Consider the following 12,017-nt stretch of genomic DNA (forward strand, 5'->3'; position numbering starts at 1 on the left):
TATGGAGGTTACACCACTCCCCACTCTGAATCGCGATTGAAATTATTAAACAGGACTTAAGAGGTTTCTACTGTACTTAATTCAATTACTGTACATGACCAACTGAAAAAACATTTTAATCTGTAGTGAAACACAAAAAACAAGTCTTTCAGGAAATACAACATCCCAATATTATTACGTTAGATTGCAGATGACTTAAGTACTGAACCAACCCCACAATGAAACCACGTCACATGAAGACTGCAGTTTAATCTGTTTGCTCACTGAGGTCCCTTCTATTTCCTCTGAGCCAGAAAGTAGCCTGATTTTTATGAGGGTGCAGAAGCAGAAAGGAACAAGGCACCCTCGGCTGCTCACCTGAATCTCAAGCATGTCCAGATTTTCAATGATCTGTGATCACACATGCCATCCCTTGCTCTTAACACTTGGAGCTGCACCAAGTGATAGCAACTTACCCAGACTTATCCAAAAGGAAAGGAAGGTAAGTGACAAAGGCAAGATGACTACAGAGCAAACTAAATGTATGAATAAGATTAAAACACTGTTTAAGTATTTAAGGACGAACTGTAGGGAGCTGGCCAAGAATGAATAACCTAGGTTGTTTCCATCTCATGCCTAAAGGTGGGTATCTAAATAAAGCTTTACTTTCCTTTAGTTCTCATTTGAGGATCTCTTCCAGAAACAAGATGATATCAAATGAACTTAGAGACATTCCTCAGATATTTTTTCTTGACGATCATATGGAAAAAACCTAAGATCCATGCATATTTCCATATTTCCAATAAAAAATGTGTTCTATGAAGAGCCTTTGCTAATGGCCAAAAGTGGTACTAGTTTCTCCACAATTCATCTCCACAGCTGAGGAAATATCATATTTTTAATTCCTCAAATTTCCGTTTGGTAGATGAAAGTGACACGGGGGTTAATCTAACAAGCAAATAGCATGCTCTGCCAGAGCGATGCGACTGCCTGATTTTCATTTTTAATGATTAATCTCCTGTTTATGCACACTTAACATACAAAACTCATCCAGTTGGCATCCGCAAAAAAGAACTGTACTAGAGGTCCAAGATTAATCAAAATCAAGACCATTTATGAAAAGCCTTACAAAATAATAGACATACCACACCCTGACTGGAATTACTTTTCCAGAGTCACGCAGGAGCGTTAATTACCAGCCGATGCGCACCGCTATTGTTTTGACATACGCCACACCGATCCTGTTCTTCCTCATCGCTTTGATTAAAAGTTTGGCTTCGGGAGAAGTTGACGCCGCTCCGTTCAATAACGGCCGCCGCTACCCCCAGGCGGCCGGCGGGGCGCGGGGCGGGAGCCGCGCTGCCCGTTCCCGCCGGCGGGGCGCGGCGCTGCCCCAGGCCCGGGGCTGGGGCCTTCGCGCCCACCTCGCCCTTTCCCGGGGCGCGGGAGTCCCGGGCACACGCTTCCAGGGCAGCAAAATGGAATTGCTGAGAAACAGCGAGGCACCTCAGAGCTCCGATTAACTTAGGGAGGGCCTTTTCATTTTATTTTTATTCTTTTTTTTTTTTTTTTCCCCACACACACAGAGTGAGACACTCGGAAAGTTTTAAGCTTCAATCGCTCCCTCTGCTGCCAGCAAATATGTATTTCAGCTGCTCTATGCGAAACGTGCTCGCTGCTGACGGAAAACGCCACCTTCCTGTTCTCTACGCAGGTACGCAGGCAGGTTTGTAGAACCCCTGAAAAATACGTTTCTGGAAATACTATGAGTATTTTAGGGTAACACTCTCCTAAAAGTGCCACTTTTAAGGGATAATTATTTTGACTATAAATCAAAATAACAAAGGCCAGTAGTTACACACTCAGTATTTTCATATTATAATTTCAAAATACTACCTTCTTCAATGCAAAAATCACACCACTTACCTGGGTATCTAGCTGGATATATAGTGACCTCCGTGGAGCAGGTTAATTTTTTAGGACAGTAAGAGACAACGGTTTGTCTCAAACTGCTGCTGCCCTTACTATCACTATTTTTCACTCTTCCTCCTATCTTCCTAAGTCTTTCACGCTCCTGTTGCGGCCTCCTCTCCGTACCTGTCCCTCTGCCATGAGTGCCAGCAGGTATCGGCCGGGTTTGTTAGTTGTTTTGCAACAGCAAAATAGCTGCATGCTGACAGCTATGAAAAGTTCACTGAAGCAAATGCTCTCTCTTCCCCGTGACCACCATTTCAAGATCAGCACAGGTGCCTCCTGTCCACCACTCTGCACGCTCAACAACTCTGCAGCCCAGAAGAAGCAAGGCCGGGATAACTAACTGAACATAGGCAAGGAAACAACAGCTAACAAGGGAAGTAGGGAAGAAAAAAAAAATAATCAGAGGGTTTATGCATATAAAGTGAGTTACATTGATAGAAAAATACCAATATACCCTCTTTCGTGGAAGACAGCTAAACTTCATGCCATTGCATCTCTACAGCCCTAGGGGTTGCACAGATACAATTTGAGAGTTGCTCTTGCAGTTAAGACACAACATGCCTACCCTGCAAAGACTCTACACAGACAAAGACAAAGCAAGCTTGGCTGCTTTTCCAGGAACAGATGGCCAAGCATTGCCTACATCCACCCTGACATCTGTTGGAGAGACAATACGGCAGGGCACAGGCAGTCCAGGAGGTTCCTGGAATGCGTGGATGACAACTTCCTCCTGCAGGTGATAGAGGAGCCAACAAGGAGGGGTGCCATGCTTGACCTTGTGCTCACCAACAGGGAGGGACTGGTGGGCGACGTGAAACTTAAGGACAGCCTTGGCTGCAGTGACCACGACACGGTGGAGTTCAAGATCCATGGGGCAGCAAGGAAACCATTCAGCAAGCTCTGTACCCTAGACTTCAAGAAGGCGGACTTCGGCCTCTTCAAGGACTTGATGGGCAAAGTGCCGTGGGAGGCGGCCCTGGAGGGACGAGGGGCCCAGGAAAGTTGGTCCACATTCAAGGAGCACCTCCTCCAAGCTCAGCAGAGGTGCATCCCGATGAAGAACAAGTCGGGCAAAAAGACCAGGAGGCCTGCATGGATGAGCAAGGAGCTCCTGGACCAACTGAAAATGAAGAGGTTAGCCTACAGAGAGTGGAAGCGGAGACAGATAGCCTGGGAGGAATACAGAGAAGCTGTATGAGTGACCAGGGATCAAGTGAGGAAGGCTAAAGCCCTGAAGGAATTGAATTTGGCAAGGGATATAAAAAGCAGTAAGAAATGCTTCTATAGGTATGTAGGGGACAAAAGGAAGTCCAAGGAGAATGTAGGCCCCCTCCGGAAGGATACTGGTGCTCTGGTCACCCGGGACATAGAGAAGGCTGAGGTACTCAATGAATTTTTTGCCTCAGTCTTCACTGATAAAGCCTCTTGTCTTACCACCCAAGCTGTGGAAAGAACTAGCAGGGACTGTGAGGATGAACCACCACCCACTGTACTTGAAGAGCAGGTTCGGGAACATCTGAGGCACTTGAAGGTGCACAAGTCCATGGGACCTGATGAGATCCATCCGCGGGTCCTGAAGGAACTGGCGGATGAAGTTGCCAAGCCACTAGCCATTGTATTTGAGAAGTCGTGGCGGTCTGGCGAGGTCCCCGATGACTGGAAGAGAGGGAACATAACCCCCATTTTTAAAAAGGGGAACAAGGAGGACCCGGGCAACTACAGGCCGGTCAGCCTCACCTCTGTGCCTGGCAAGGTCATGGAGCAGATTCTCCTGGGAACCATGCTAAGGCACATGGAGAGCAAGGAGGTGGTGGGTGACAGCCAACATGGCTTCACCAAAGGCAGATCGTGCCTGACCAACTTGGTGGCCTTTTACGATGGGGTGACAGCATCGGTGGACAAGGGTCGACCAACGGATGTCATCTACCTGGACTTGTGCAAAGCTTTTGACACTGTCCTGCACGACATTCTTCTCTCTAAACTAGAGAGGCATGGGTTTGATGGATGGACCACTCGGTGGATAAGGAATTGGCTCAATGGCCGCACTCAGAGAGTAGTGGTCAACAGCTCAATGTCCAAGTGGAGACCGGTCACGAGTGGCGTCCCTCAGGGGTCCGTGTTGGGCCCGGCCCTCTTCAACATCTTTGTCGGTGACGTGGACAGTGGCATGGAGTGCACCCTCAGCAAGTTCGCCGATGACACCAAGCTGTGTGGTGCCGTCGACATGCTGGAAGGGAGGGATGCCATCCAGAGGGACCTCGACAGGCTGGAGAGGTGGGCCCATACCAACCTCATGAAGTTTAACCAGGCCAAGTGCAAGGTCCTACATCTGGGTCGTGGCAATCCCAGGCACAAATACAGACTGGGCGGAGAATGGATCAAGAGCAGCCCTGAGGAGAAGGACTTGGGAGTACTGGTGGACGAGAAGCTCAATATGAGCCGGCAATGTGCTCTTGCGGCCCAGAAGGCCAACCGCGTCCTGGGCTGCATCAAGAGGAGCGTGGCCAGCAGGTCGAGGGAGGTGATTCTTCCCCTCTACTCTGCCCTCGTGAGACCTCACTTGGAGTATTGCGTCCAGTTCTGGAGTCCCCAACATAAGAAGGACATGGACCAGTTGGAGAGGGTCCAGAGGAGGGCCACAAAGATGATAAGAGGGCTGGAGCACCTTTCCTATGAGGACAGGCTGAAAGAGTTGGGGCTGTTCAACCTGGAGAAGAGGAGGCTCCGGGGTGACCTTATAGCGGTCTTCCAGTACCTCAAGGGGGCCTACAAGAAAGATGGGGAGAGGCTGTTCAGGAGGACCTGTTGTGATAGGACAAGGGGTAATGGTTTTAAAATAGAGGGAGGTAGATTCAGGTTGGATATTAGGAAAAAATTTTTTACCATGAGAGTTGTAGAACACTGGAACAGGTTGCCCAGAGAGGTGGTGGATGCTCCATCCCTGGAGACGTTCAAGGCCCGGTTGGATGAGGCCCTGAGCAACCTGATCTAGTTGAAGATATCCCTGTTCCTTGCAGGGGGATTGGACTAGATGACCTTTGAAGGTCCCTTCCAGCCCTAACGATTCTATGATTCTATGATTCTACATCACTGGCTCTGGACTAAGGCCCATCCATGTGTCGTGGTTTAGGCAACACCAAATCACTGATGACTTGGTGTCTCTTCTTACCTAAACTTACTAGAAAACATACCAGCAACCCACTGATCTCCTGGTCACGGATCATTCCAAGGTCACTTGTTTTAACAGCTTTTCAGGCCGTGCCAGTACATCTCTTTGCAGGGCTTTCACCATCTCACGCTTCCAGTACTAGGGACCTGGGGGCTCTCCTACCTTCTTTTCTGAGAGTTTGAGACTCCTAACTTTCCCAAACTGTCAGTTTCCTTTTCCTCAGTTTCCTCCAGCCTCTAGTGTCTGCCAGTAGTTTGAGCCTAACTGCAAAGCTCCCTCAAACAAAATTCCCAAATACAGGACTTCACAAAACACTGACGAAAAAATTAAATTTAAATTTAAATCCATCTTTATCTGGCCAAGCCTTACATGTTGCTCATTAGTATTAGATAGCCAAGGCTAAACCACTGCTTCCTTGTTTACTCATTAGCAGTAGTACTACACACTTAGCAGGAAAAAGGAAAGAACAGGCCTGAAGTGCACAGAAATGTGAGTTTAATAGATAAAAATCTATTTCCTTTTCAGACTACACCTGGGTCACAGGTAGGCATATTCAAGACACATTAAACAACCAGGAAACCCAATTCCTTAAGACAGACAGTCTCACATTCAAACTCAGTAGGTACTTTCAGCATTGCCAAACCAGACCAGACCATATGTCCTCCTCTCATCATGAGATGAATAATCTCAGAAAAAGGCACTTTTTAAACCCACATCATTTGGTATTAGTATGGAGCAACTACAAGCTCAATTCATTTCCAGGGGGAAAAAAATAAAACAAACCAACAACTGAAAACCAACCCCAGATTTATCTGACACCCTTTTCCGCTGTTTGCTCCCATCATGCTTTCAGTGCCCATCTCCACTCTTCTGTGTCCCAGCTGGGCTCTGCTACGCGGCACCACAAGCTGAAGCATCTCTCCCACCAGCTCACAAGAGCCCCTGCTCCGAGCTGTACATGCACACGCTGCAGCAACGCTGGAGCCTGGTTCATTTCTACACAAAGGGCGTAGATGTAACATCTATTCACTGTCTTTTCTGTCATCCAAGTTTGTTGATACGGTTGTATTTGCATTCAGTTTTAACTTCAATATAACCCGAAATTGTTACTGAAAGCATTACAAAGTCAAGGGAAAGGTGGCATGGAGAAAACATGCTAAGGGAACAAGTAGTAGTATAATACATTAATCTCATGTTATTTTGTTATGTAGAGAAAAAAAGGACCAAAACAAATCCCTGGAAATGAGAATCAAAATATGTTCAATTTCCAGAAGCTTCACAATCAGCAATGTCTCGATTCTCTTTGAAAATTATGGCCTGCAGGGATTTTTTTTTTTATTATTTTATTTTTTAGTTCTGAATATAAGCCACAGCTGTATATAAATCTCTAAAATTCAGATAGAGACCCCAAAATAGACCTTGTGTGATGCAGCTAAGAACACTGAAATAAAGAACAAAAAAAACACGCAGACAGGATGGTAGACTGATAATTATATCTCAGCTAGCCACAGCTTGCTTTGAGCTTCCTTCACACTATTCACACAGCAAAACTCATTTTTAATGCCATCTACAGATCGTAGCCATCTGTGAGAATGTAATGTAACAAACTAAGCATTGTAGTATCACAGAGGGACATAGGCCGAGAGGAAACAACTGCAGAGAGCTTCCTGTCATTTGTAATTTTTCGTTCTATAACTTACGAAAGCAATGGAGAATAATGTTGTGTATTTTTAAAAGCTCAGTGTCAAATATAATAAAAAGTTAGCAGCTTGAATTAAAGCATAGATTTTCTTCTCATATAAAATATGGAACTAAAGCAATATTTGCAATTGCTCTTTCTCAAGAAAATAAAACTCCTCTGAAGTATACCACACCACAGCCTTTCTCATTACCTCCATAAACAAAAACTTAAGATGCCAAGAGATTGCATTATACATTAAGACTGTGCAAAGGTTAAATTGTACACAATGGATGAAGGCCTAAGGAAGTCAGAAGCAAGCTTAAGAATCAATATTTTTTATTTACTGCTTGGTAGTACAAAAGTTGTATATAAACTATTTTGTTAAAAATACATATGACATGCAAATTTAAGAAAGGCTGACTAATATGGCAATATCCACACCCCTACAAAATAACAGAGTGTAGTGTTAAATGCAATGAAAAAGGCAGAGTTTCTAAATCCTCTTATTGAAGTAGCAATGCACAAATTAACTTCTTGCACGTATCAGGTCTTATAATACCTTATGTAAATATTTTATACAGTTAAACAATGTTTTACATATCCAACATTTTCATTTCTTTTATTCTACATATTTCCAATGGAATCAAAATAGAAACTACTTCGAAAGTAAAAAAATACATATTTCTGTTTAAATTTTCTTCCATCCTTTTGGCAAATTTACTTGAAGTACTGACCCATCATGTATCAAAACCACAGTATTATCAAAATACTACCCCCTCCCTTTTTTTAAAAAAAGCTTTTGGAACAGTCTATAACTGTGTATCTCCTTTCTGCAAATTATTTCAAACTGTTTGGTTTTTCCCAATACTCCCTTTTTCCAGTAACATTTTATACTGCTAGCTCTCAACCTCTTGGAAACTGACAGCTAACTACTACAACCAATACTAATTAAATTCTTCCAGAAACATTAGCTCTTCATACAAACAATGAAGTGAAGCTTGAAGAAGAAAAAAATTCAAGAATATTAAATGTATGCCTGTAAGGTGAGCTTGATGTTTATGTTATATTTAAATAATGGAAAGATTTCGTAAGTCAGGTTTAAATTAATGGGAGCAGGGATACTAAGCACTCAAGTTCCAGTCCTACCCAAACAGTTACTTTGGGTTCTCAAGGATGGACAATCATGTCTAAAATATCCATTTTAAAAGGAACAATAAATCATTAATTCTTGTCAGAGCTTTGTTGAGTAGTGGTGGGGTTTCTTTTGGCAAATATAGCATCAGTGAAAAGTATATATTGATAGGTCCACTCAGTATCTCTTAGATACAAATAGAAGGAAGACCATCAGCAGCACATACTTTCAGCAAAAGTGAAATAAATTTGATGTTTCCTGACAAGACGTGAGAGTATTAATATATAGGCAAGAAGATTAATTTTTTTCTTTGTACGTGTTGATTTTTAACAGTGCATAAACTTAAGAAACCCGATTCTCAGATCTGAAGGAGAAACAGTTTAGGCCATTTGGACTAAAACAATTAAAAGTACAAATTTAAAATAAATTAATTCCAAATCAAACAGATTTTCACTGAGTTCATAAAGCAGACTAAGTTACTCTATAGTTCTCAGAATATAGTGCAATCCCTACTGAAATGCTTTACATTAGAGCTTATATTCTTAGGCACTCAGAACAAATGTTATTTTTCAGTTTTTATTACTCAGTAAAGTTTGCTGAAGTATTGCAAAGATTTCTCTCCCAAACACAAGTAACAGAAGAAAGTAGAGATAATTATAAGTAGACATAAAACAATTAACATCACAAAACCATCACTGGTATTTTTAGCAGTAAGTCACACTTAAAATATGAAGAGAGTGACACTGGCTTAAGATTTTGGTGCCAATGAAAACAGACACCCTCAGTCCAATAAAGCCACTTTGAAGTACTTTAGTATATACTCCATAAATTTTTAATGCCAAATATTCCATATCCTTATCTAATGGTTGAAATATGTTGCCTTAGCTTAATAAGGAACCTGTGGGCAAAAACAAAAGAGAAAGGCAAAACTATTAGGCATTCTTCAAACACGAGTGAGTAGTTACAAAAAAAAAGAGGGAGAACAAGTGGCCTTGAGGAAAGTAACCTTCCCAAGAGCTCTCTCAACTGCATAGAAAAAGATGCTTTTCTGCCTATGTTAAGAGAGAAGTAAGGCAGGGAAGACAACAATTAAATTCAACATCTACATACAGCTGAAGCACTCTATACTGTGAAGTACCCTTCACAGAGTCCGAGGGCTTATGTACTAAAGGCACATCTACAGATTTTGGCTGACGTAACTATTTCCTTGTGTGTTCTGCTTGGCTACTAGCAGTTAGATTAAAAGAACATTTTTGCCTTCCAAAGGCTGGCTTTTATCTTCAGCAAACACTTGCCAATTTCGGAGGAGAAGAACGGAGAAAAGTCCAGACAGACCAGAAGGCTGAATACAGTTTATCCATAGTGTAATCACATTACTCCTAATATTGAGCTCATTAAAAATGCTTAAGTAAAAAAAAAAAAAGATTATTTAATAAGGCTTTTACCTTTCCTGACCAAAAACTTAAATGTATTTTTCATTTCCAAGATGAAGCCCAACATTTAAGGTTCATGAGGTCCACACAGCTCAACAGTATCTAAGGGTCTAAATCTTACCAATTTCACTAGTGAAAAACCAGTAATTGTTTAACCTTGCATGGATGCCATCACAGAACTTGTAAAATGCTACAGTGACATATATACACGTTTCCTTAAATAGTATGCATCTCTTGAGTTTTCAGTTTTCTCCAAAGTGCTAGCAGACAAGCTTCTTTTAAAGGTTCCACCTGCAAGAAAAGAAAACAATTCTAAAAGTAAGTCTAAATAGCAAAATTAGTTCTAGGATGAACATACCAATTAAAAAGTTAGCACATGCTCTGAAATGGAGAAAAAAAAAAATGCCAGAATCGCATGAAGTGGTTAACATGCATTGCAAGTTTAGCATGTGAAACCCTAAAGGAGAGGAACTAAAAAATCAGTTGGTACTCATGAAAAGGTTGGACACATACAGACAAACTGACAAATCACATCATAATGCAAAACACACAACTTTGAAAAGGATACTAGGAATGGTAAGTGTTACATAGCTTCAGTGCACCAGTACCTTAAGTTTTTGTTTACCCAGTAGCTTAAAATGGATGTGCAAGAGCTAAACTTAAAAATTTTTACTTCACTATCAGCTGTATACCTACTCGAAAGAGTTGGAGTTGTTCAGTCTGGAGAAGAGAAGGCTCTGGGGTGATCTTATTGCAGCCTTCCAGTACCTGAAGGGGGCCTACAAGAAAGCTGAAGAGGGACTTTTTACAAGGATGTGTAGGGATAGGACAAGGGGCAATGGCTTTAAACTGAAAGAGGATAGATTTAGATGAGATACAAGGAAGTGTTTTACAATGAGGGTGGTGAGGCACTGGAACAGGTTTCCCAGAGAATGTGTGCATGTCTCATCCCTGAAAGTGTCCAAGGCCAGGTTGGATGAAGCTTTAAGCAACCTGGTGTAGTGGAAGGTGTCTCTGCCCATGACAGGGGGGTTGGAACTAGATGATCTTTGAAGTTCCTTCCAACCCTAACCATTCTATGATTCTATGATTTACTTTTTTATGTGCCACTAAGCATATTTTAAATAAACTTAACTGGTGAAATGGAGTCTGCTGACAACATGGACCTTGGAGACATGGAGAAGGCATGCTACAACTTCAAATGATGAAGCCAGCAAGACACTAGGATAAGCTGAAACACTGTAGAGGTCACTTCAAGAAAATACTAATAGCATATCAGTTTAGGGGAAAAAAACCCTGAACTTGAGTAGCAGTGAACACAAGCAACTAGCAATACTGTGTCATTCAGGTACTGCCCAACTCAGGAATTCCATCTCATACAGGAACTCTCAGGAACAACAGTTAAAGTCAGGCCACAAAGCACAAGCCAACTGCCCCCAAATGCCAGAACACACCTTTTCTGGCAGCAGTTAAACACACATCTGTATCTGCCTTCTTCCTCTGTATCTGAAGATCTGAGACAAATTCTCCAAAACTATATGCTTTTTATCACAAGTTCATTGGCTAGAGACACAGAAGTCTTAAGTGCTGCTTATCTGTTTGGTTTCAGTAAATTATAATAATTTATTAGAAGTCTGAAATAAGTAATTGAAGTAAAGGTCTAACTACTGTTTATATGTGAACAGCTGTTCAAGGCAGTTCAAGACATTATCATGGTCTTTCAAGCAAGATGTGTTTATTTTTCATAGTGCACAAACAGGCCTGGGTAGTTTCCCAGATGATTTGCAAAAGAGTTCAGTTGGACTGGAGAGACCTTTACAAGAGATTCCACAGAGCCATTTCTCTGCTATTAGAACATTTGTTTTCAGAAAGGGCAAGACTTTAATCCTAAGGGAGGTTCTACAATAAAAAGCTGCCATAGATGGCCATTTAAATTTTTTATAGCTATACTATCATACCTCTAGAGAACAGCTTATTTTTATATTAAAGTAGTAATAGTTTAAATTTAGAGAACAACTTTTGGGTAATTACAGGGAGCAGCTTTCTTATTTAGGAGAGAAAAGAACAAATTAGAAAACTGGACTACAAAACATTTCTAGAGTGATTTCAAAAGACTTTTTTTTTCCATTTTTAATCAAACTGCACTGGAATTAACTTTATTTTCATATATGCCCTTTTCTTTCTATTTCTAATGTTTAAAGAGAACATAACTAGTCTAAGTCAAAAACCATCTTACTAACAGTCTGATCATGCTACCATTAGAGGGAGAGAAAAGAGAAAAAAAATAGTGACAGGAGTAACAAAACAATTAGCTGGGCATGAAAATGCCAATGCAGCCAGTGAAGGAAGAGGTTATCTCCTGTTGCATTTAGCTAATACTGGTCTTTAAAAAAGGAAGAAAGGAAAAAGAAACCACATCAACTAAAAAAACCCTGAGCACCAGGACATAATTCTGTACCAGAAAATAAGAGTAAAGTTTGTCTTTCACTGGCACCTGTAGATCCTTCACAGATTCCAGAGCGGCAATGAGATAGCAGCCACTAGAAAGCTATGATTTGCCAAAATTTGCCATTAAAAAAAAAAAAAACCAAAAAAAACCACACAAAAAAACCACAACCATCCTTACAGTCTATCACCTATCTCCAA

This window comes from Tauraco erythrolophus, chromosome 5 (genome assembly GCF_009769465.1).
Source record: "Tauraco erythrolophus isolate bTauEry1 chromosome 5, bTauEry1.pri, whole genome shotgun sequence".
Classification (NCBI taxonomy): domain Eukaryota; kingdom Metazoa; phylum Chordata; class Aves; order Musophagiformes; family Musophagidae; genus Tauraco; species Tauraco erythrolophus.